The 22627-nt window shown below is 40.0% G+C and overlaps 1 protein-coding gene across 3 annotated transcripts in view; it reads left to right on the top strand.

Annotated features, from left to right (window-relative positions):
* Window positions 1-1807: 1807 nt before the first annotated feature.
* LOC124131522 (protein piccolo-like) overlaps window positions 1808-22627 on the top strand; it is a 116109-nt gene continuing 95289 nt past the window's right edge. For 2 of the 3 annotated variants that reach the window (XM_046494820.2, XM_046494817.2), the window contains exon 1: window positions 1808-2030. The gene's annotated coding sequence lies outside the window, so the exon portion shown is untranslated. Of the gene's footprint in view, window positions 2031-13084; window positions 13238-22627 lie in introns of those variants that run through there. The other variant, XM_046494818.2, reaches the window with a different exon arrangement.

Raw genomic sequence — 22627 nt, 5'->3', positions numbered from 1 at the left:
GGTAAACGTCTGAGACCTGCATCACTTCGGGCTTTCCTCCCACATTAAGCTGACACGCCGTGATATAACTGGGATACTGTTAAAAGCGGTGTTGAACCCAACTCACTCACTCATTCATGATAATAATACCTCTAGACCTCTATACCATGCCCCAGATTGATGATACCTCTGTAATGATGTCAACTTCATGTACCACTTAATGCATGGTGCTGAAATGTATATTTTAATCATAAGACTTTTAGGCTTAATTCATTTATGAATATAACTCATGCATATTCATTGACCAACTCCCCTCAAGCCTCGAAGAGTGGTTTGTCCATGAATATGCATGAATTCTACTAAATTGTCCTGTGTTTTAATCATGATCACTACATTGCATCCATATTGAACATGTAAGGCTTAAAAAAATAAAAGAATTGGTTCTTGGGCAATGGCTTTTGAAAATACTGTGCAGGCGGGCTGTGTGTTTTTTGGGGTTTTTTTTGCTGGTTGTTCAAACTAGTATGTAACCAAATAAACAGTTGTGTACAATCAACCCTGGAAAGGGCCTACCTACATAAATGTATTCCTTGATGAGTAAAATACATGAATACAGTATTTGACTACCATTGGACATGGAATATTTAAGGATTTTTTGTTCTTTTTTAAAAATGGAAATAAAAATGAAATATGTGGCAAACTTTATGATGATGTGGGCGGTCCCAGAAAACCAGGACTATTATTTTTTTAGCCTAACTTTTATTGTTTTGGCTGTAATTTGCAGGACAGGAACGTGTGCAACTTTTTTTAGCATGTTCCCTTGTTAGCATGTTGTCATCTTCAATGGATCAATCAACTAGTAATTATCCACATTATCCACATGATTATCATCAGCAGCCATGTTGATAACACTACTTTGACTCATCACACAGCTGACTTTCCCATCATATCTACATGATACCACTGCTTTGATGTGTTGATGTGTTTGATGTGTTGATGTATGGGTGCTTGTGTAGCATATTTAACAATTAATTGGACAATATGTCATTTGACAGTCACGTGGTAATAACAAATTCAATTCAGAGACAGAGAACCTAAGTATTCTACTGACATATCACATCAAACTTAACATTTTACTTCTATACTGTTATTCAAAGATGATTTCATGTCACATACAAAAATACATGCACTTAACTTCTTGGTTTCACAGAATTATTTCTGACAGGTTTCTTGACACAATATTGACAATGGAACATGTTGACACAATATTGACACTGGAACATTCAACACTCTGGAATCTGTAGGAGACATGAAGATATGATGTTCCCAATGTCCAAACTGAGTTGCTCACCAGTGTATTATTAAGGGATTAATTATAGAGTATATTCGGTGCACAACAGTTTCGAAGTCTGTCCTTCGTACAGTGGGCGATACAGTGTTATTCACTTGCATTCAAGCAAGGCAATAAATGTTGTTGTACAGGTTGTGCTTTTGGGTTTAGTGACCAATAACCTATTCAATGTGACTCTGCTGATAAAATGTGTTTTGTGCTTCTGTCACAATGTGACATGAATCCTTGTGTTGTTTAGCATTGTGACCACATCACAGTTGGTGTTGCGGAATGTGGCATATTGCTCGAAGGAGATTGTCTTCTGAACGCTCGACTGATCTCACCTCAGCTTCTTTAGCTGAGTGAGTGTTGTGTACAAACACAAGGATCTTCAAACACGTTTGGCCAGTTCCACACCCTCCTTCCCTATTACATTCAATAGACTCAACCATATGTGTGTTTGGACTTGGCTACTGTGTCAACAGAGGGGTGGAAGGATGTGGACATGTGTGAACTGACATGAGCCACTTTTGATGGATGGGTGAATATAATGGGGACAAGTTGTTTTGGATGAGCTGCATGTCCTTGGATATAACACAGGACAACATTACACAGTTTCTTCCTCCATTCTGTATTGGATTATAACAGTGTGTGGCCAAGGTGGAAAGTTTATTTAGTTCAGCTGTGATATTCCTCATCACCGGTCTCTCACCTGACACAGGTAACGACTTTCAATGCTTGATACAAGTTGTCTCAGGATTAATCACCTCCTGACATGTTAGTCCATCCTTCTCTGCATGAGTGTGACAAACACAGTCTTATCACTATGTCTTTCTGTGACCATAGCAGACATTTATCTACTGAACCTATTTCATTGTCCATAAAAGTGTGAGTGCAGAATATGTTGAACGACATGTCAATCAAAGCCTTTCATTTCTTGATGGACACAAAAAATATTGCTTCTTCAGGTATTGTGACATTTTTAAGTAATTTGAAAGAGTCACTGCATTAATCATGAAGGTGTTGAAGCAATAAGTCTTAAAATGTCATGATGAACCTGTCAGCTAGGCGATGAATCTGGTGAGAAACTTTAAGATGAAGTTGGGTGTTGGTTTCCCCCTAATGTTACATTACTGACATTTCAGCGACAAGCATCCCGAGTCAATGTTGGACTGTGCCTTTAACAAGTTTTACCAATATTATAATCATTATGGTACATTTGTACAAAATGATGATTGATGAAAAGAATCACAGAGGATGTCAATGTGAGCGTAAATGTGATCCCCCTGAATATTTGTTCTGATGGAAGAGATATACCTAGAGTTTTGTTACTGTAGAACACCAGGGCTACAGATAAGCTGCTTATTTGCGTAAAATACTCCCCAAAAATATTCAAAACCCAATTACTTTAAATTATCTTGCATGCAGAAAAGCATGCATTAAATAAAATACTCAAATGTATAAAAACAGCATGCGTAAACACCCTATGAAGCTTTTTCAGCATTCCAACAACGAAGCTAATTTCTGAAATACATTTACGAGCTAATTTACTTTCTGAGTCAAGCCTATATATTTAAAACCGTTATATACATCTAAAACAATATTTCTTTTTTTTTAATCTTAAAATGTTCACTTATTTTTGGAAAAAAACAAAAGAGTGATGAATGGATGAGTAAAAAAATATTGGTTACCCAATGAAAGATGTGATAACCCAATTAAAATAGAAACCCAAGAGTAAAAACTCAATTGCTCAAAAAGTTATCTGGAGCTCTGGAACACTATACCTGGGAATAAAATTCCACAGGAACAAAACTCCTGGTATATCAATTCCACAGAACATATGTCCAGGGGGAACAAATTTACTCTCACACACCCAACACCCCTACCCCCTCCGGGGAATCCCCCAAAACATCTATTTTTTCACTCTGGAGTCTCATTGCTCAATCCTGAATCTGAAATAATATTTAACACAAATTGCAATAGCATTGAGTAATCATTTATTACAGGGGGTGGTGGGTTCGAGGTTTTTGATGCACAAATGTACTGAAAATAATTACCCTCCCCTACTGCTTGTCATATTTTTTTATGACCCTCCCCATGTCCTTGTACATTTTCTTTCATGACCCCGCCTTAAAAGACAAAATGCAAAAGCACTTTTTATGTCATTTTTAAAATGTCCATGTTTTCATGACCCTCCCTAAATACTGTATTCGACGGAATAAGCCCCCCGCTCTAATAAGCGCCCACGGCGATATTTGCTAATATATTGGCTAGTGAACAATTCCAATTAGTACCCTTCCAACTGATCAATGTACACAGGACTTACTTATTTGTGTATAATACGCACTTGTGTGTTATATGCACCCTTAATTACAGGCAATTAAATTCTGGAAAAATATATCTGTCGTGTATAATACGCACAGACTTTTCTTTTGTATCATTTCAGGCTGTCAGCATAAACCTAGAAATTTACGATCTCTCAACTCTTTCATCCAAATTATATTTCAATAAGAGCCCCCTATTTCTATTTTTGAGAGCGCCCTGATCGCTTATTACGTCGAATACGGTATGTGTATTATTTTTCATGACCCTCCCCGAGAGAGTCATGTTTTTTGGTGACCCTTCCCTGATTCCCTCTAACCCTAAGTCTCTTTAGGGTACAATTTAAAGTTAAATTGCCCAAAAATTAAAAAAATATATGATATGGAAAAGAAATCTTTACGTACACCATTATTATTTTTAATGGTGAATCTGCATACCAAATATGATTTTATTTGCTTCACGCGAACCACACATAAGTCCCAAAAACCCTTTAAACAGACCCCTGCATCCCATGTACAAAAGGGGGTTGGCAGCATCATCAATGATAATCAGTACAGTATATCTAAAATCACTTATCACAAACACATGTAAAGCAATGTTCCTATGGATGAGGGAATGAGTTGGGGTTAAGCTTGTAGGAGAAAAAGACCAAATCAAAGTGACTCAGGTCTTTGGTGAAACCCACCACTGTGCTGACAAGGGTGATAGTCAGGGTGAATTGGATTCAAACCCATGTAAAGTGATCCTACCAGCTAAGGGACACAACTCTTTCAAGAGCAAGTGTTGTAGCGGCCATAAAATTTCCGAGTCCTGTGATGGGATTCGAACCACGGACCTTCTGATCTGAGGTCTGACGCCTTGTCAACATGACCAAAGTGAGGTTAGCCCTGTCAGCAAGCTGACAAGGTAAGGATGTCATCTGTGGGATTACTCCACGCCCTCTACAGTGTGTTTCATGTCGCCTCATCTCATCTGTACCTCCTGCCTCTATTCACAATATACTGAGGCTCTTCAGTTGTTATAAACATTTCATAGACTTTGTGGAATCTTAGTATGGATTCTGGCTGTGACATTGGGTCCAGACAGCTAACACGTTGTGGTGTCTTAAACCACTGGGCCGTCTGTCGTTCATTTGGTGTCACCTGGGGATCCAGATGTTGTGTGCAAGGGTTTGCACCCCTTGTTTTTTAAGCATACTAAATTTGTCTACATCCATAAATGTAGTAGACTAAGTGTACACACTATAACTTAGTTTTTCTGTTTGTTGTTTAACGCTGCAGCAATATTCCAGCTATATGACGGCAGTCTATAAATAATTGAGTCTGGACCAGACAATCCAGTGATTGACATCATGAGCACCGATCCACGCAATTGGGATGATATGCCTCAACCAAGTCAGCGAGCCTGACCACCTGATCCCATTAGTCGCCTCTTACGACAAGCATAGTTGCCTTTTACGGCAAGCATGGGTTGCTGAAGACCTATTCTAACCCGGATCTTCACGGGTAACAGAGGACTATAGCTAGAGCTGTGTTTCACTTGGTGAACTTTGTACTATGGGAGTCTTAATGCCATGTTAAAGTATATGAGTTGTGAAATTATAGCCTTGGATTGTTTTGTGAACAAAAGGAGAAGGGGTTCCATAGCACTTATGGGACATATTTGATCTGTTCCTGATCTGTTGGTCATCTATCAGATTCCTCAGCATCATGCCAGTGCATGTGGGTGTCACCAAAGTGGTAACACCATGTTTTATGTGAGAACACATTTTGGATGTAAGACATTTTGGAGTTCATTCCGTCTAGAATGAGTGTCAAATATGGAATTATGTAGTAACGTTTGTCTGATATTTTTTTGTTATGCCTTTTGCTAAGATTCCAAAGTGAGCGAGTGATGGACAACAGATGGAACGTGGTAGCATCTTTAAGTTGTCATCTTCATCTTCGCATACGTGAAGCTTTAGGGAAAATGTACTTCTATTATGTTGATAATTACTTACTGTCAGTTTGGTTCATGAATGAACATCACAATTCCAAAGTACAAAAGAGTCCATTCGGCATTAAATTCATTTCCTTTGTATGATGTACCCCAGTAAGTCATTGTTAAACAAGTGTGAAAATATATGACACGGGTCCACTGTAATGCATCTTCCCGATTCAAGGGAATTAACTGACTATGAAAGTCCAGTTTCCACCCTTGCTGAATTATGCTAGAATTATGGAGTCATGTTTTGGCTGGACTTCTATGCATATTCCAATCAAAACGAAATTGACATCTGAATTCGGTTGATTGCAGGATTTGCAAAGAATGTGTACCGGACAACTTAGCATCAACTGATATTTTCCAAATCTTTTCATGTTTTTAATCAAGGTGCCCATGTGATTTGATGCACTTTGCAGGGTAAGACGCTTTTTATTACACTATAGACCTTGATTATCGATCAGATGCCATTTTATTTGAAGCAAATCTAAGTGATATGAGAGTTGAGATCTGATTGGTCAATAGGAGGGACAACATAGAAGGGACATAACTCGTGATAGCCACTGGTGGCGCTATGATTGACCCCAGAAATTCCAGCCCTCATTCAGCAAGGGTGGAAACTGGACCTTTACAGTCAGTTAATTCCCTTGCCTCAGGAAGATGACAGTAATGACTACACAAGAGAGGCCCACGTTCTATTCAGGTATAAGTCACAGGGCCCATCAAACCCTACATGTAACACTGTCATAATGCTCTAAGGATGGTTAATTACAGTCTTTCATCAAACAAGGATACTCCTTGGTAGCCGTAAGACCCTTTTCTCACGTTTTTTATTTGATGTTCAAAGGTTGAAATTAGAAAAGATGAAAAGGGAAAACAAACCAATCCTTTCTCTTCTGCATAACAGAAAAATCTTTTAATAAATTTGTCATGGCCTTAACATGAGTTTTTCTTGGCACAGCTATGCCAGTGCTGTTTATGATGTTAATATGCTATGTTTGTTCCAAGTTTTGTATGGTGGTAAAGGTGTGAAGATCGCACCTTGTAAACACGGTAATCCTCCTCCCACAGTGGGTGTTTGACAAGATCAGGCCATGCATCCGCAGAGTAAAGATGATGCTCGTCTCTGTAATTGTCGCCTTATCCTCTGTGCCAACATTGGCAAAATACAGCATTGTCAGTTTATGGATTTTGCAAAAGAAGAAAAAATTCTTTCGGGGCATGTTTTCTCTCCTCTTAATTTACAAACTGTTCTTCAAAAGATTGTTTTTTTCAACGGTTTTATTTATACATTGTAGCTGGATTTAGAGCTCTCAATATATTGCCCGTTTTCTACCTTTTATTGACAATGTTAGCATATAACCGAGACCTGTATTAATACAAGAAGTTAGCCAATCATATTGCTTAGATTCCCATTCCTAATCCGTCTCAAATTTGAAATGAACCAGATTTTGCACTTGCACTTTTAAAGAAATGTGAGGAATGGTTCATTTCTCATCATTTTCCATCCCCATTCTCTTGAAACAACTCTTGGAAAACAATGTGTCTGTTTTGTTGTTGCAGTTTGTTTCATAAGACTGTCAGACCTTATTGCATGTTACATTTATATATAAGACTTTTCCTGCTTGCAATCATGGTCCAGTGGATAGTGCGTCTGCCCAGACAGTAGAAAGGTGGTTTGATCCCCGGTTGCATCATACCAAAAGTCATTAAAAGATGGTACTTGTTGTTACCCTGTCTGGCGCTTGGCATTAAGGGGCGAAAACAAGGATCGGTCGTCTCAGAGTCAGTATACTGTGTCTGAGTCGGGTATTCATGTTAAACTGTGGCATGGTATCTCAGTTGGCTAGCACTATAAAACGGCATTAGTCCAGACTAGTACAAGGAGCAAGACACAAACGTGCAACCATGTCACTATATAAGTGCAATAATCTTGAACCCAACTTTAAACCCATTTCACCTCACCTCGCCTTGCCTCACCTCACCTCACCTCACCTCACCTCACCTCACCTCACCTCACCTCACCTCACCTCTTCCTGTCTATACCATTGTATGCCATGGCATCCATCTATATATATGATATGCAACTTATTATTAACACACGAGTCCCAAAGAGGGACAGGTCAGCCGAAATTGCTAAGGCAGAGGGCGACCTCTTAAACACCTAATGCAACAACCACAACATTATTAACGAATAGCAGTTTTTGTAGCAAATAGCATAAGGTATGGTAGTAAGGTCGCTTACCTTTAAAGATGACAATAACAAATATTTATTTCTAACAATTCTGAAATTATGAAACATTTAAAAAAATATGGTAGTGTGTCAATAGTTCTTCTTTAAAGATGTAAGATTATGGAACCTTATCAACTAACAGCACTTTTAGTCTACAATATCTCAGTAAAAACTCTGTTTTTATTATTATTATATTATATTACTATCATTGTACCGATTGTGATTTTGTCAATTGGTACATGGCATTTGTTTTCACATGTTTCCCCGCATAAAATCATCCCTGAGATATCTCATTAATATCATAAAAGTCAAACTTTATAAGCCTTTAATGTAAAATATGATAGTTTTACCTGTTTGAGGGTGAAACAAGTTCATATTTCAAGAATGTGTCTGGAAACAAATCTGATTTATGGTGACAATCTTTCAGTTATGAACATTAAGTCATAACTTTCAAGAGGCTCTTTCTCTCTGTTGGAAATCACTTTTGTAATAAAAGCAACAAAACCCATTTCATAGCCACAAGAATTCTCTGCTAAAAGCAGAGTAGATTGTACAGTTCCGACTATGTTGTGATCATATGTTTATGAATCAGTATCCAATAGTGATGATACCAGGGCAAAAAGGTGGGCTGCCCTGCCCCACTGGTGAAACCATCACAAACACATGCAAAGGCAAGTCAGTTATTCACCTGATAAAAACACAGAAACATATGGCACAAGTCGAAACAGGGAATTGCATTTGACATAATTTTGGTCACTTATGCATCACATGTCTACCATAAAACAAGTTTTGAGCAAGAGCCGTATGATGTTCTTTGAAATCTTTGCAGAAAGAGCTTGCTCGATGGTACCTTAAAAGCTGTGAAATGTAGACACCAAAGGCTGGAGCTGCTGGAATATTGCTCGACATTAAACCCCACCTCACTACCAAATTTTAAAATCAATTGTCATTGGAACCCATAAGTGTCGGGGGCACGGGTGGCCCAGTCGTCTAAGGCCCTGTGATTCGCTGTGCAGAGTTGAGTCCCTTGGGCACGCCAGAAACCTATGATTGTGGGTTCAAATCCCGGTTCGCCCCAATTATGTTTCTAGGTTTGTCAGCACCATACCTGTGCTCGTGGGTCTTACCGAAGTGGTAAACGTCTGAAACCTGAATCACTTCGGGCTTTCCTCCCACATTAAGCTGACACGCCGCGATACTCACTTACTCACTTACTCACTCACTCATTGGAACCACAACATTTTTTCAATGTTCAACTACTGAGGAATACCACACCCATATTTGATGATGTTTGTTCTCATAGAGCACTTTTGTCTAATCAATATTTCCCCCAAAAGTTTGAATAGCTTCTCAATAGATTTGTTCAATATTAAATGCCAACAAGTCTTTCTTAATTGTACCACCATACCACCCTAAGTAAACGCAAGACAACTGTAAAAAGTTACAGATTTTTGTGAATACACGAGTCAGGTCTGGGTTCCAAAAGGAGTAAAAGACAGGTTGGTTATACTTGACGCTTGTTTCATTCAAGCTGAGTGTGTCAATAGAACGTGTCAAGGTTGTTTGATGTGTCTGGAGTGGGTGGACAGAGTGAGCTACTGTGACTGATGGGGAGGAGAGTCGCACACTCGGGCGACATGCTTCTTAAAATACAGGAGTCTTGCAGCACACACTGCACACCTAGACATGACACTGGGCTGCTGGCTGCTGTCTCTGCACTACCTCCATTGTAAACACGACATTCCCTTCAGTGTAGAGATGTGACTCTTCCACTTCTTACATGACAGGATAACATAACATAGGCAGATCCAGAGGTGGGGGGGGGGGGTCCCAAAGGGTCCAGACCCCCCCTTTGAAAACCAAATGTAGTATGTTGTCAAAAACACCACCACCCCACACACGCATCCGCACGCTCACGCACACGCACACTCACACTCACATGCACACGCACGCACACACACACCACCGAGAGAGGATTTTGTTACTGGAGCCTCACTTTTAACAATGCTGGATCCGCGCTTGCATTAAGTGCACCATATACCTCTGTTACACATACCGTTAGGGAGATTCTTGTTTCTGTAGGAATCTATATACACCCAGGGTTTGAACTTTACACTGAATTTACAGTGATATGATTTTCAATTACATGTATATTCACTTAAAAGTTGATGAAAGTTTTCCAAAATCAGTACATGATCAGACTGAATTTAATAATGTACTTCATAATGAACACTTGACTTGCCTTTGCATGTGTTTGTGATGACACCACCATTTGGGTAGATTATGCTGTCCTTTTTGCAAACACCTGGTATCATCACTATATGATAGTTATTCGTTGACACATGCTTATGACAGTCAGAATCATACAATGGACGCTGCTTAATGATTATAATGGAGAAGATTTTAAGGCTTTTATTTATTATATATTATTTTTTTTGAGGATTCTTGATTGATAACAGAATGATTAAGGGTACTGAGATGGCCTCTTTGAGTTTGATCTGGCAATGCACAGGAACAGTTTCAGTTTTACCATGTACTACCCGTCATTTAAATCATTAAATCACTGTTGTTCTTGCAGTTGATTCTGAGCCAGGAATTCCTTGGCCATTCTGAACCTGCATTTTAAACAAATAGAACTGACGCAACTATAGATCGTTATGCAAAATTATAGAAAATAATGTTTCAACCATAACATGGTTAAAGTCAGAGAAATCATTGGTTGATTCCGGATGTAGATCAACAGATTTCTCATGATTACAAATTCCACCAGTGAAACAGTGGTGTTTGAAATTGCATGTAGCCATCTATCCAACGTCATGAGGCAACAGACCCGTGAAGATCCGGGGTAGAATAGGTCTTCAGCAACCCATGCTTGTCATAAAAGGCGACTATGCTTGTCGTAAGAGGTGACTAACGGAATCGTGTGGTCAGGCTCACTGACTTGGTTGATGCTTGTCATCGATCCCAATTGTGTGGATGGATGCTCATGATATCAATCACTGGATTGTCTGGTCCAGACTCGATTATTTACAGACCGCCGTCATATAGCTGGAATATTGCTGAGTGCGGCGTTAAACAACAAACAAACAAAACAAAAACATGATAGGCAAAACTGATACTGTATTGGGCTGGAGACAGACTTGTGATCCAAGCACTGGCTCATCATGAAGAACACCTGGATGATTACCTGGTATGTGGAGGATGTGTGAAGCTCATTCTTGGTGTTTCCCACTGTTATATGGCTTGAGCTTGTTTACAGGGACATAAAAAACAATAGTCACTGAGTCCCTCAACAATGTTACAAGCCGATCGGAGAGTTAGGAAGGATACCAAACTATTTCAAGTGCTACATGACATGAAAAGGGCTCCTTTGTTAAAAAAGTCAGCCTGCATGTGTGGACAGGCAGGTCTTGTTTCCAATGCTGGTGTCTACTGTTGACCTGCAGGTGTGACAGCTCTTCAACCCTGACATGGCCTTGTGCTGGGAGGTGCACATTCTACCCACGTTCTTACAACCAAAAACACATCTTTGACATTGCCAAGTACTGTCACACACATCAGCTCAATTAGGAAAGGGTAGTTGGCCTTAGGGCTGGGACGAGTCCAAATTTACTACCCGGGTACCCACCCCCCAATACCCGACCCTACCCGGGTACCCACTGTAGGCCTCAAGAGATAGGTACAAAATGTCTGATTTGGACTTTTTACCATAGCCCTGGCAACTCATATTTAGACACATGTATTAAACAATCTGGTCACGCATACACTGAATTTGTCTTAAGTTATATCTTTATTCAACCAGATGAAAAGAAATGGGTGCATAATTTTTGTCATTAAACAATATATCACATGACTAACCACGGATCCGGGTAGTCCTGTGGGTTCCCCAGGTCCTACCCAGTACCCACCCGACCCGGGTACCCGAGTTACCCGTCCTAGCCCTAGTTGGCCTCATGGTTAAAGTGTTTGCTTGTCATGGTCAAGCCCTGGGTTTGATTCCACATGGGTACAATGTTTGAAGCCATTTTCTGGTTTTCCACTTACAGAGGTGCACATCCTCCTTTTTTATCATATTGTTTAATCTATAGGTAAAAACATGAAACTTTTTACGGATAACACAGTGTATTGTTTGTAATGTCAGACAGATTAACTATATCAATATGAAGTGAGTGAATCGAGAGTATGGTTTTACGTCTTCGGCGTGACGAATGCTTTAACCACTAGGCTACCCGACCGCCCCATATCAACATGAGAGAATTGTGTTGTCCTTAACTTCTTTTGAGTAGTAAACTTAAGAGATTTGTGTTATATTGATGTTTGGTTGACAGCTTCAAAGCACTGACATTGTGCAACCAGATTGGATGAAGGCTTGTTCACTGAAGTTGGTCTTTGGTCCAGTGATATGGTTAATACTCTAGCTGAAGCTTTCAGCCACTGAATCTTATCATGATGCTGCGTTATGTAAATGTGTGAAATCACAATGCAACCATTGTTGGTGTTGAACAGTATTTTATGTGGGATTTCTGGTACATGTGGTGACACAGTGACGCCAACTTTATTGACACATACTGTACATGTCCACTTCATTGTAATATAGAATAGGTCTTCAGCAACCCATGCTTGCCGTAAAAGGTGACTATGCTAGTCGTAAGAGGCGACTAATCGGAACAAGTGGTCAGGCTCGCTGACTTGGCTGATGCATGTCATCATATCCCAATTGCATAGATTGATGCTCATGATGTCAATCACGGGCTTGCCTTGTCCAGAATCAATTATTTACAGACCGCCGTCATATAGCTGGAATATTGCTGAGTGCGGCATTAAACAACAAACAAACAAAATATAGTCCTCTGTGCTTTGTGAAAGGTTTATGATATCAAGAGATTGATTCTGTTTTGCACTTGTTTATTCCAATGAAACTACCTATATACACAGAGTACAGTTAACTTTTTTCTTGACATTTCCATCACTGCAGTGTCTTAAATGTCAAATTTTGTGATGCGTTTTCCAATAGAAAAAATTAAAAAAATTTAAACCTTAATACATTCATGAGGAAGACCAGATCCAATTTCAAAATGTAATTTATTTTGATTCTCTGAGCTATGCACAGGAGAGTATCACAAAAGCACAGTTTTGTATGGAGCGAACAAGGAAAAACTAGGAGTGCATGAGGCTGATTAGCGTCTCAGGTAAACAAGGAAAATCCAGCGCACAGCCATGTGTCTCTGATCATAAGGAGTAGGCTCTGTGCCAAAACAATGCTACACAAAGGCGACAAAATGAATCCAGAGAATTTTTATAATGACGAGAGAAACATTATTTGCATATGGGGATAGCCTGCTGTTGCAAGATTGGGTCCCAACACACAGCAAGTGAGACGTTTGACATGACAGGTATGTGGGTCAAAGGGCTTCTTACATCCACACCTCCATGCATATATTACATTAGGCTCTGTGAAGCTTATTGCATTGAGATCGTCACCACCTCGTTCTAGATGTCATTTACCTTCTCTGACATACCATATCATACCATGTCTGGGCAGGTTCTTAATACAGAGATTGTCAGAGATGAGTGTGTGCTGGAGCTGGTTGGTTAAAAAAAATGAAAAATGTGATGAAAAATCTGTATCTTGTGTACTTTTTACTGTATGTAAAAACATTTCTTGTAAGGATTGGGAGCACGGGTGGCCCAGTTGTCTAAGGCGCCGCGATTCGCTGTGCAGAGTTGCGTCCCTTGGGCACGCCAGAAACCTATGATTGTGGGTTCGAATCCTGGTTCGCCACGATTATGTTTCTAGGTTTGTCAGCACCATACCCGTGCTCATGGGTTTCACCGAAGTGGTAAACGTCTAAGACCTGCATCACTTCGGGCTTTCCTCCAACCTTAAGCTGACATCCTCTGATATAACTTGAATACTGTTAAGCAGTGTTAAACCCAACTCTCTCACTCCATTTGTAGTAGTTACAATGTTAGCGACAGCCTCTGTAGTCTAGTGGATAGAGTGTCTGCCTGGAGAGCAGATGGTTGGTAGTTAAAACATGGTACTTGTTGTTACTCTGCCTAGCACTCAGTATTAAGGGATAAAACAAGGACTGGTCGGCTCGAAGTCAGTACACTGGGTCTGAGAGGGGTATTCATGTCAAACCGCAGCATGGTATCTCAGTGTTAGTCCAGACAGGTACAAGTAGCCACACCCTCTTGTGCATTCTTGTTGCATATATAGGTGCAACAATCTGTAAACCTAAACTCCACCTTACCTACAATGTTGATATGATATTATGTTGGTTCTCACTAAAGTTTACAAGCAGTGAATACGCACTTTTGTTTTTGTTTGTTTGTTCTTTAGTGCCGCACTCAGTAATATTCCAACTGTGTGACAGCGGTCTGTAAATAATTGAGTCTGGACCAGGCAATCCAGTAAATGACATCATGAGCATCAATCCACATAATTTGGATACAATGACATGCATCAACCAGGTCGGCGAGCCTAACAACCCGATCCTGTTAGTCACCTTTTACGACAAGCATGGTCGCCTATTATGGCAAACATATGGGTTATCTAATATTAAGTCCCAGAAATAAAGTTATATTTCTAAAAAATGTATATCTACGAAATAAAATAATAAATTCCAAATGGAGCAAGAACAATCATTTATTTCAGGGACCCTAGATCTGAGGCAATCTAGACTTGCCATTTCATACTAGACTTGAGTTGGTCTCTTCACACACTGAGATTTTCAAAGGCGTTAACTCCAAAACTAACTCTTATAAATATCGTCCCCAGGAGTTCATTACTCACCTTTGTTGCTCACCTTTTTGCAAACACCTGGTATCATCACTATTTGATAGTGATTCATAAACACATACACATTATATACCGTATTCGTAATAAGTGCCCCGCTCTAATAAGTGCCAATGGCGATATTTGCTAATATATTGGCAAGTGAACAATCCCAATTAGCACCCTTTCCAATTGATCAATGTACACAAGACTTATTTATTCGTGTATAATACGCACTCGTGTGTTAAATTTTATGCACCCTTAATTATGGGCAATTAAATTCTCGAAAATATATCTAACGTGTATAATACACACAGATTCTTCTTTTATATCATTTCAGACTGTCAGCATGAACCACAAAATTTACAATCTTTCAACTCTGTTTTTTCTCTCACAAAAATTATATTCTAATAAGAGCCCCCTATTTCTAATTTTGAGAGCGCCCTGGGCGCTTATTACGTCGAATACGGTAGTCGAATTGTACAATGAGATGGGGCTATCAAAAAAGGTATTGTTGCTTTTATTATGTTGACATAGAGGGTATGTTTGATTTGAAGTCATTAATTCACCAATTGAAGCTAACATTTAAAAAAAAAAGTTAAGTTGCCACACTGTAATCCTGTATTAGATTCCTTAAATAGAATTTAATCCGTATTGTTGATGCTAGATTCATTTCTGTGCAGGAGACCATGCAAAAACAGTCCTGGGGTTAACATATTCTAAAACCAAGGCGTTCAGTTTGATAAGTCTGACACCTGTTTTGTTGTGAGAGTGGACATGTTAGTGTACATCTGGCTTGGGTTATCACATGTTATGCAATACAACAATGGCTAACAAGGTATGGTAATTGTTATGATAACAGAGTTATCGACTGTGAGAACAAAGAAGGCATACATGAGCAGAATAGCCAGAGCAGTGGGCTATCATATCTGTTAATATTGGAGGAAGTCCTTATGAATTTAAGCACATTCAGGTATGTAAGTTTTAGAGTGTGTTTGTTTACTGTTAAGTGCGGCATCAAACAACAAACAAACAACGCTGCACTCAACAATATTCCAGCTATATGGCAGCTGTCTTTAAATAATGTACATTTTAGATGAATCAATGAGCTAAAAGGAATTATTGATAACTGCCCTGGATGAATGAAGATTGCACAGCTGTCATTCACAATGAATGGATGATACTTAATTCTCAGGTTTCAAGCAGGTTATGCTACCGTCATTTTAAGAAAGAAAATTAAGAAAAATGTATGAAATTTCCACACTACATGGAGTCTTCACTGAAGATTATTGTTTTCATTATGTAAATTTGATCAATTTGTAAATGTATGAACATTGAAGGACATTGTATTGTATTGTTGTCCAGTTAAGGCGTGTGATGTAATATGGCTGCACCTGACCAATCACTGTTTACCTACCCTTATGGGTAAAACCAGATTTGGTATTCCTAAGTATATTTTAATTATAAACCCTTGAGTGAATATCCAGAAGAAAGGATTAACAGCTATTAGGGCTGGGACGGGTAACTCGGGTACTCGGGTCAGGTGGGTACTGAGTAGGACCCGGGTACCCACAGGACTACCCGGACCCGTGGTTAGTCACGTGATATATGGTTTGATGACAAAAATTATCTAGAACTCTATGGTTACACTACAAGTCACTAATGTTCGCATTTCTTTCTGACTATGCACCCATTCCTTCTGATTTTTCATATGGTTGAATAAAGATATAACTAAATTCAACTTCAGTGTATGAATGACCAGATTGTTTAATACATGTATCTAAATACGTTTTGCCAGGGCTATGCTAATAATGTTCCCATTCGGACATTTTAAGACATCTCCCGGGTGGGTACCCGGGTAGGGTCGGGTAATAGGGGGGTGGGTACCCGGGTAGTAAATTTGGACTCGTCCCAGCCCTAACAGCTATGATAACTGGATTGTAACTTCTGTCTTCTTCACACACAATGTCACGCCACTTTATACTCCTTCAATTATCAACATCTATAAATGCCTAACAAAGACCAGTGGTTCTGTATTCTGTATTATATATCATCATAATTCCTTTATTATCATAATTCCTTTATTGTGGTATGTGACATTTTTAAGGACCAATGATGAATATGATATTCCTATTTTCCCCATATCATGCCTTACCAATATTTCATTACAAATGTATAATTTTTCTGAAATATTAACTCATGTGAAATGGATATTGAAGAACACATGTTGGTAACAGTAGAGAAAATTATAGTTATAAATATCACCGACCAATAATGTATTCTTATATCACTATCACAATGATATAAATAAATTAGAGCTGATCCCGTTATTATGAAGCAGTTGGCTTGCCATGCTTGTAATATATATAAATTGTCGTATGAGAATTTCATTACATGTAAACAGTGGTTTGCCGGAAATTCCCACTTCTCCGATAAGTTATACATGTACAAGCCACTTGGCCCAATAAGATCATGCACTCTGAAATGGATTCCTGAGTGTTGACAGAACATTACATGCAGTGAACAATAGGCTGTGGTGTTTACCTATGTACATAGATATGACGGCTTGGTCAGCCCAGGACAGTCTGGTAAATAGCGTCATCTAATCGGAGCTGTAAATCAAACATGCCATAGTATGTCAAGACAAACAGGTGGCCAACAAGAATGTATGTATGAAGTGTGATATTCTGAAATAGATATATGAAAGTGAATGTGATTTGCTCGCAATTGATGTGAATGTTGTTGTCCGAAGACATCTTTCATGTCATTCTTCAGTCCCAGCAGGAGCTTTCGCTTTAAAATCTAAAGAAATTTTTTTTCAAAGTCTTGACTTACAATTTTTTTTTCTTATAGCTGGTAAATTAAATATTAGGTATAGCACCTGTTAAAGCCCATCAAGGACCTTGGAAAATAATCTTTGTGATATAATATAAGGTACAGATAGATATATTGTTATTAGAAAGATAAAGGGGTTTTGGTTTCTTAACAATTGATGTAAGAATTGTGTGTGACTACCGGTAGTTTATATACAGTATGAAATGTCATTCCTCTGTCTCAACAGGTTTTATCTTTCTCAAACCAGACATTTATTTTTTCCTCTACAAAGATTTGTGCCTCTCATTGACCTACATATAATTCCTTTTTACCTATATGTAGTAGTGTTTGCATACGTGTGAAGAGTCCTTGAACTCAGAGATTCGTTGTGAAAAGTCCTCATACATCTGTAAATTGTTTGGCACATTCCTGAATTGATAAAGTAGAAAACAAATAATGAACACAACAAATTCACAGAAAAGGTACCTCCCTTCAGAATTCGTCTTTAGTTTTAAAAATAAGTAAAAATATCTATTGCGACTATGTTAAGACAAAACACTCCATTCTTCAAAATCAGAGAAGTCCTCGATGAGATGTCTGTATGGGAGATGTCCTCCTCGATGAGATGTCTGTATGGGAGATGTCCTCCTCAATGAGATGTCTGTATGGGAGATGTCCTCCTCAATGAGATGTCTGTATGGGAGATGTCTGTATGGGAGATGTCCTCCTCAATGAGATGTCTGTATGGGAGATGTCCTCCTCGATGAGATGTCTGTATGGGAGATGTCCTCCTCAATAAAATGTCTATACGGGAGATGTCCTCCTCGATGAGATGTCTGTATGGGAGATGTCCTCCTCAATGAGATGTCTGTATGGGAGATGTCTATATGGGAGATGTCCTCCTCAATGAGATGTCTATATGGGAGATGTCCTCCTCGATGAGATGTCTGTATGGGAGATGTCCTCCTCGATGAGATGTCTGTATGGGAGATGTCCTCCTCAATGAGATGTCTGTATGGGAGATGTCCTCCTCAATGAGATGTCTATATGGGAGATGTCCTCCTCAATGAGATGTCTATATGGGAGATGTCCTCCTCAATGAGATGTCTGTATGGTAGATGTACTCAATGAGATGTCTGTATGGGAGATGTCCCTCAATGAGATGTCTGTATGGGAGATGTCCTCAATAAGATGTCTGTATGGGAGATGTCCTCCTCAATGAGATGTCTGTATGGGAGATGTCCCTCAATGAGATGTCTGTATGGGAGATGTCCCTCAATGAGATGTCTGTATGGGAGATGTCCTCAATAAGATGTCTGTATGGGAGATGTCCTCCTCAATGAGATGTATGTATGGGAGATGTCCTCAATGAGATGTCTGTATGGGAGATGTCCTCCTCAATGAGATGTCTGTATGGGAGATGTCCCTCAATGAGATGTCTGTATGGGAGATGTCCTCCTCAATAAGATGTCTGTATGGTAGATGTACTCAATGAGATGTCTGTATGGGAGATGTCTGTATGGGAGATGTCCCTCAATGAGATGTCTGTATGGGAGATGTCCTCCTCAATGAGATGTCTGTATGGTAGATGTACTCAATGAGATGTCTGTATGGGAGATGTCCCTCAATGAGATGTCTGTATGGGAGATGTCCTCCTCAATAAGATGTCTGTATGGTAGATGTCCTCCTCAATGAGATGTCTGTATGGTAGATGTCCTCAATGAGATGTCTGTATGGGAGATGTCCCTCAATGAGATGTCTGTATGGTAGATGTCCTCCTCAATGAGATGTCTGTATGGTAGATGTTTATATGGGAGATGTCCCTCAATGAGATGTCTGTATGGGAGATGTCCTCCTCAATGAGATGTCTGTATGGTAGATGTCCCTCAATGAGATGTCTGTATGGGAGATGTCCCTCAATGAGATGTCTGTATGGTAGATGTCCTCCTCAATGAGATGTCTGTATGGTAGATGTCCTCAATGAGATGTCTGTATGGGAGATGTCCCTCAATGAGATGTCTGTATGGTAGATGTCCTCCTCAATGAGATGTCTGTATGGTAGATGTTTATATGGGAGATGTCCCTCAATGAGATGTCTGTATGGGAGATGTCCTCCTCAATGAGATGTCTGTATGGTAGATGTCCTCAATGAGATGTCTGTATGGGAGATGTCCTCCTCAATGAGATGTCTGTATGGTAGATGTCCTCAATGAGATGTCTGTATGGGAGATGTCCCTCAATGAGATGTCTGTATGGTAGATGTCCTCCTCAATGAGATGTCTGTATGGGAGATGTCTGTATGGGAGATGTCCTCCTCAATAAGATGTCTGTATGGGAGATGTCCTCCTCAATGAGATGTCTGTATGGGAGATGTCCTCCTCAATGAGATGTCTGTATGGGAGATGTCCTCCTCAATGAGATGTCTGTATGGTAGATGTCCTCCTCAATGAGATGTCTGTATGGGAGATGTCTATATGGGAGATGTCCTCCTCGATGAGATGTCTGTATGGGAGATGTCCTCCTCAATGAGATGTCTGTATGGGAGATGTCCTCCTCAATAAGATGTCTGTATGGGAGATGTCCTCCTCAATGAGATGTCTGTATGGGAGATGTCCTCCTCAATGAGATGTCTGTATGGTAGATGTCCTCAATGAGATGTCTGTATGGGAGATGTCCTCAATGAGATGTCTGTATGGGAGATGTCCTCAATGAGATGTCTGTATGGGAGATGTCCTCCTCAATGAGATGTCTGTATGGGAGATGTCCTCCTCAATGAGATGTCTGTATGGGAGATGTCCTCAATGAGATGTCTGTATGGGAGATGTCCTCCTCAATAAGATGTCTGTATGGGAGATGTCCTCCTCAATGAGATGTCTGTATGGGAGATGTCCTCAATGAGATGTCTGTATGGGAGATGTCCCTCAATGAGATGTCTGTATGGTAGATGTCCTCAATAAGATGTCTGTATGGGAGATGTCCTCAATGAGATGTCTGTATGGGAGATGTCCTCCTCAATAAGATGTCTGTATGGGAGATGTCCTCCTCAATGAGATGTCTGTATGGGAGATGTCCTCAATGAGATGTCTGTATGGGAGATGTCCTCCTCAATAAGATGTCTGTATGGTAGATGTCCTCAATGAGATGTCTGTATGGGAGATGTCCCTCAATAAGATGTCTGTATGGGAGATGTCCTCAATGAGATGTCTGTATGGGAGATGTCCTCAATGAGATGTCTGTATGGGAGATGTCCTCCTCAATAAGATGTCTGTATGGGAGATGTCTGTATGGGAGATGTCCTCCTCAATAAGATGTCTGTATGGGAGATGTCCTCCTCAATAAGATGTCTGTATGGGAGATGTCCTCCTCAATAAGATGTCTGTATGGGAGATGTCCTCAATGAGATGTCTGTATGGGAGATGTCCTCCTCAATAAGATGTCTGTATGGGAGATGTCCTCCTCAATTAGATGTCTGTATGGGAGATGTCCTCAATGAGATGTCTGTATGGGAGATGTCCTCCTCAATAAGATGTCTGTATGGTAGATGTCCTCAATAAGATGTCTGTATGGGAGATGTCCCTCAATAAGATGTCTGTATGGGAGATGTCCTCAATGAGATGTCTGTATGGGAGATGTCCTCAATGAGATGTCTGTATGGGAGATGTCCTCCTCAATAAGATGTCTGTATGGGAGATGTCTGTATGGGAGATGTCCTCCTCAATAAGATGTCTGTATGGGAGATGTCCTCCTCAATAAGATGTCTGTATGGGAGATGTCCTCCTCAATAAGATGTCTGTATGGGAGATGTCCTCAATGAGATGTCTGTATGGGAGATGTCCTCCTCAATGAGATGTCTGTATGGGAGATGTCTGTATGGGAGATGTCCTCAATGAGATGTCTGTATGGGAGATGTCCTCCTCAATAAGATGTCTGTATGGGAGATGTCCTCCTCAATGAGATGTCTGTATGGGAGATGTCCTCAATGAGATGTCTGTATGGGAGATGTCCCTCAATGAGATGTCTGTATGGTAGATGTCCTCAATAAGATGTCTGTATGGGAGATGTCCTCAATGAGATGTCTGTATGGGAGATGTCCTCCTCAATAAGATGTCTGTATGGGAGATGTCCTCCTCAATGAGATGTCTGTATGGGAGATGTCCTCAATGAGATGTCTGTATGGGAGATGTCCTCAATAAGATGTCTGTATGGGAGATGTCCTCAATGAGATGTCTGTATGGGAGATGTCCTCAATGAGATGTCTGTATGGGAGATGTCCTCCTCAATAAGATGTCTGTATGGGAGATGTCTGTATGGGAGATGTCCTCCTCAATAAGATGTCTGTATGGGAGATGTCCTCCTCAATAAGATGTCTGTATGGGAGATGTCCTCCTCAATAAGATGTCTGTATGGGAGATGTCCTCCTCAATAAGATGTCTGTATGGGAGATGTCCTCAATGAGATGTCTGTATGGGAGATGTCCTCCTCGATGAGATGTCTGTATGGGAGATGTCCTCCTCGATGAGATGTCTGTATGGGAGATGTCCTCCTCAATGAGATGTCTGTATGGGAGATGTCCTCCTCAATGAGATGTCTATATGGGAGATGTCCTCCTCAATGAGATGTCTATATGGGAGATGTCCTCCTCAATGAGATGTCTGTATGGGAGATGTCCTCCTCAATGAGATGTCTGTATGGGAGATGTCCCTCAATGAGATGTCTGTATGGGAGATGTCCTCAATGAGATGTCTGTATGGGAGATGTCCTCCTCAATAAGATGTCTGTATGGGAGATGTCCTCCTCAATGAGATGTCTGTATGGGAGATGTCCTCAATGAGATGTCTGTATGGGAGATGTCCCTCAATGAGATGTCTGTATGGTAGATGTCCTCAATAAGATGTCTGTATGGGAGATGTCCTCAATGAGATGTCTGTATGGGAGATGTCCTCCTCAATAAGATGTCTGTATGGGAGATGTCCTCCTCAATGAGATGTCTGTATGGGAGATGTCCTCAATGAGATGTCTGTATGGGAGATGTCCTCAATAAGATGTCTGTATGGTAGATGTCCTCAATGAGATGTCTGTATGGGAGATGTCCCTCAATGAGATGTCTGTATAGTATGCACACAGCTGATGATGTGAACAATACCAAGGGCCTATATAATATACGAATCAGCATGTATTTAGTGAACCA

This window comes from Haliotis rufescens, unplaced genomic scaffold, assembly GCF_023055435.1.
Source record: "Haliotis rufescens isolate VD_foot unplaced genomic scaffold, xgHalRufe1.0.p SCAF_1, whole genome shotgun sequence".
NCBI lineage: Eukaryota > Metazoa > Mollusca > Gastropoda > Lepetellida > Haliotidae > Haliotis > Haliotis rufescens.
The sequence above is the reverse complement of the archived record's forward strand: the minus strand, read 5'-3'. Positions and strand labels throughout refer to the sequence as shown.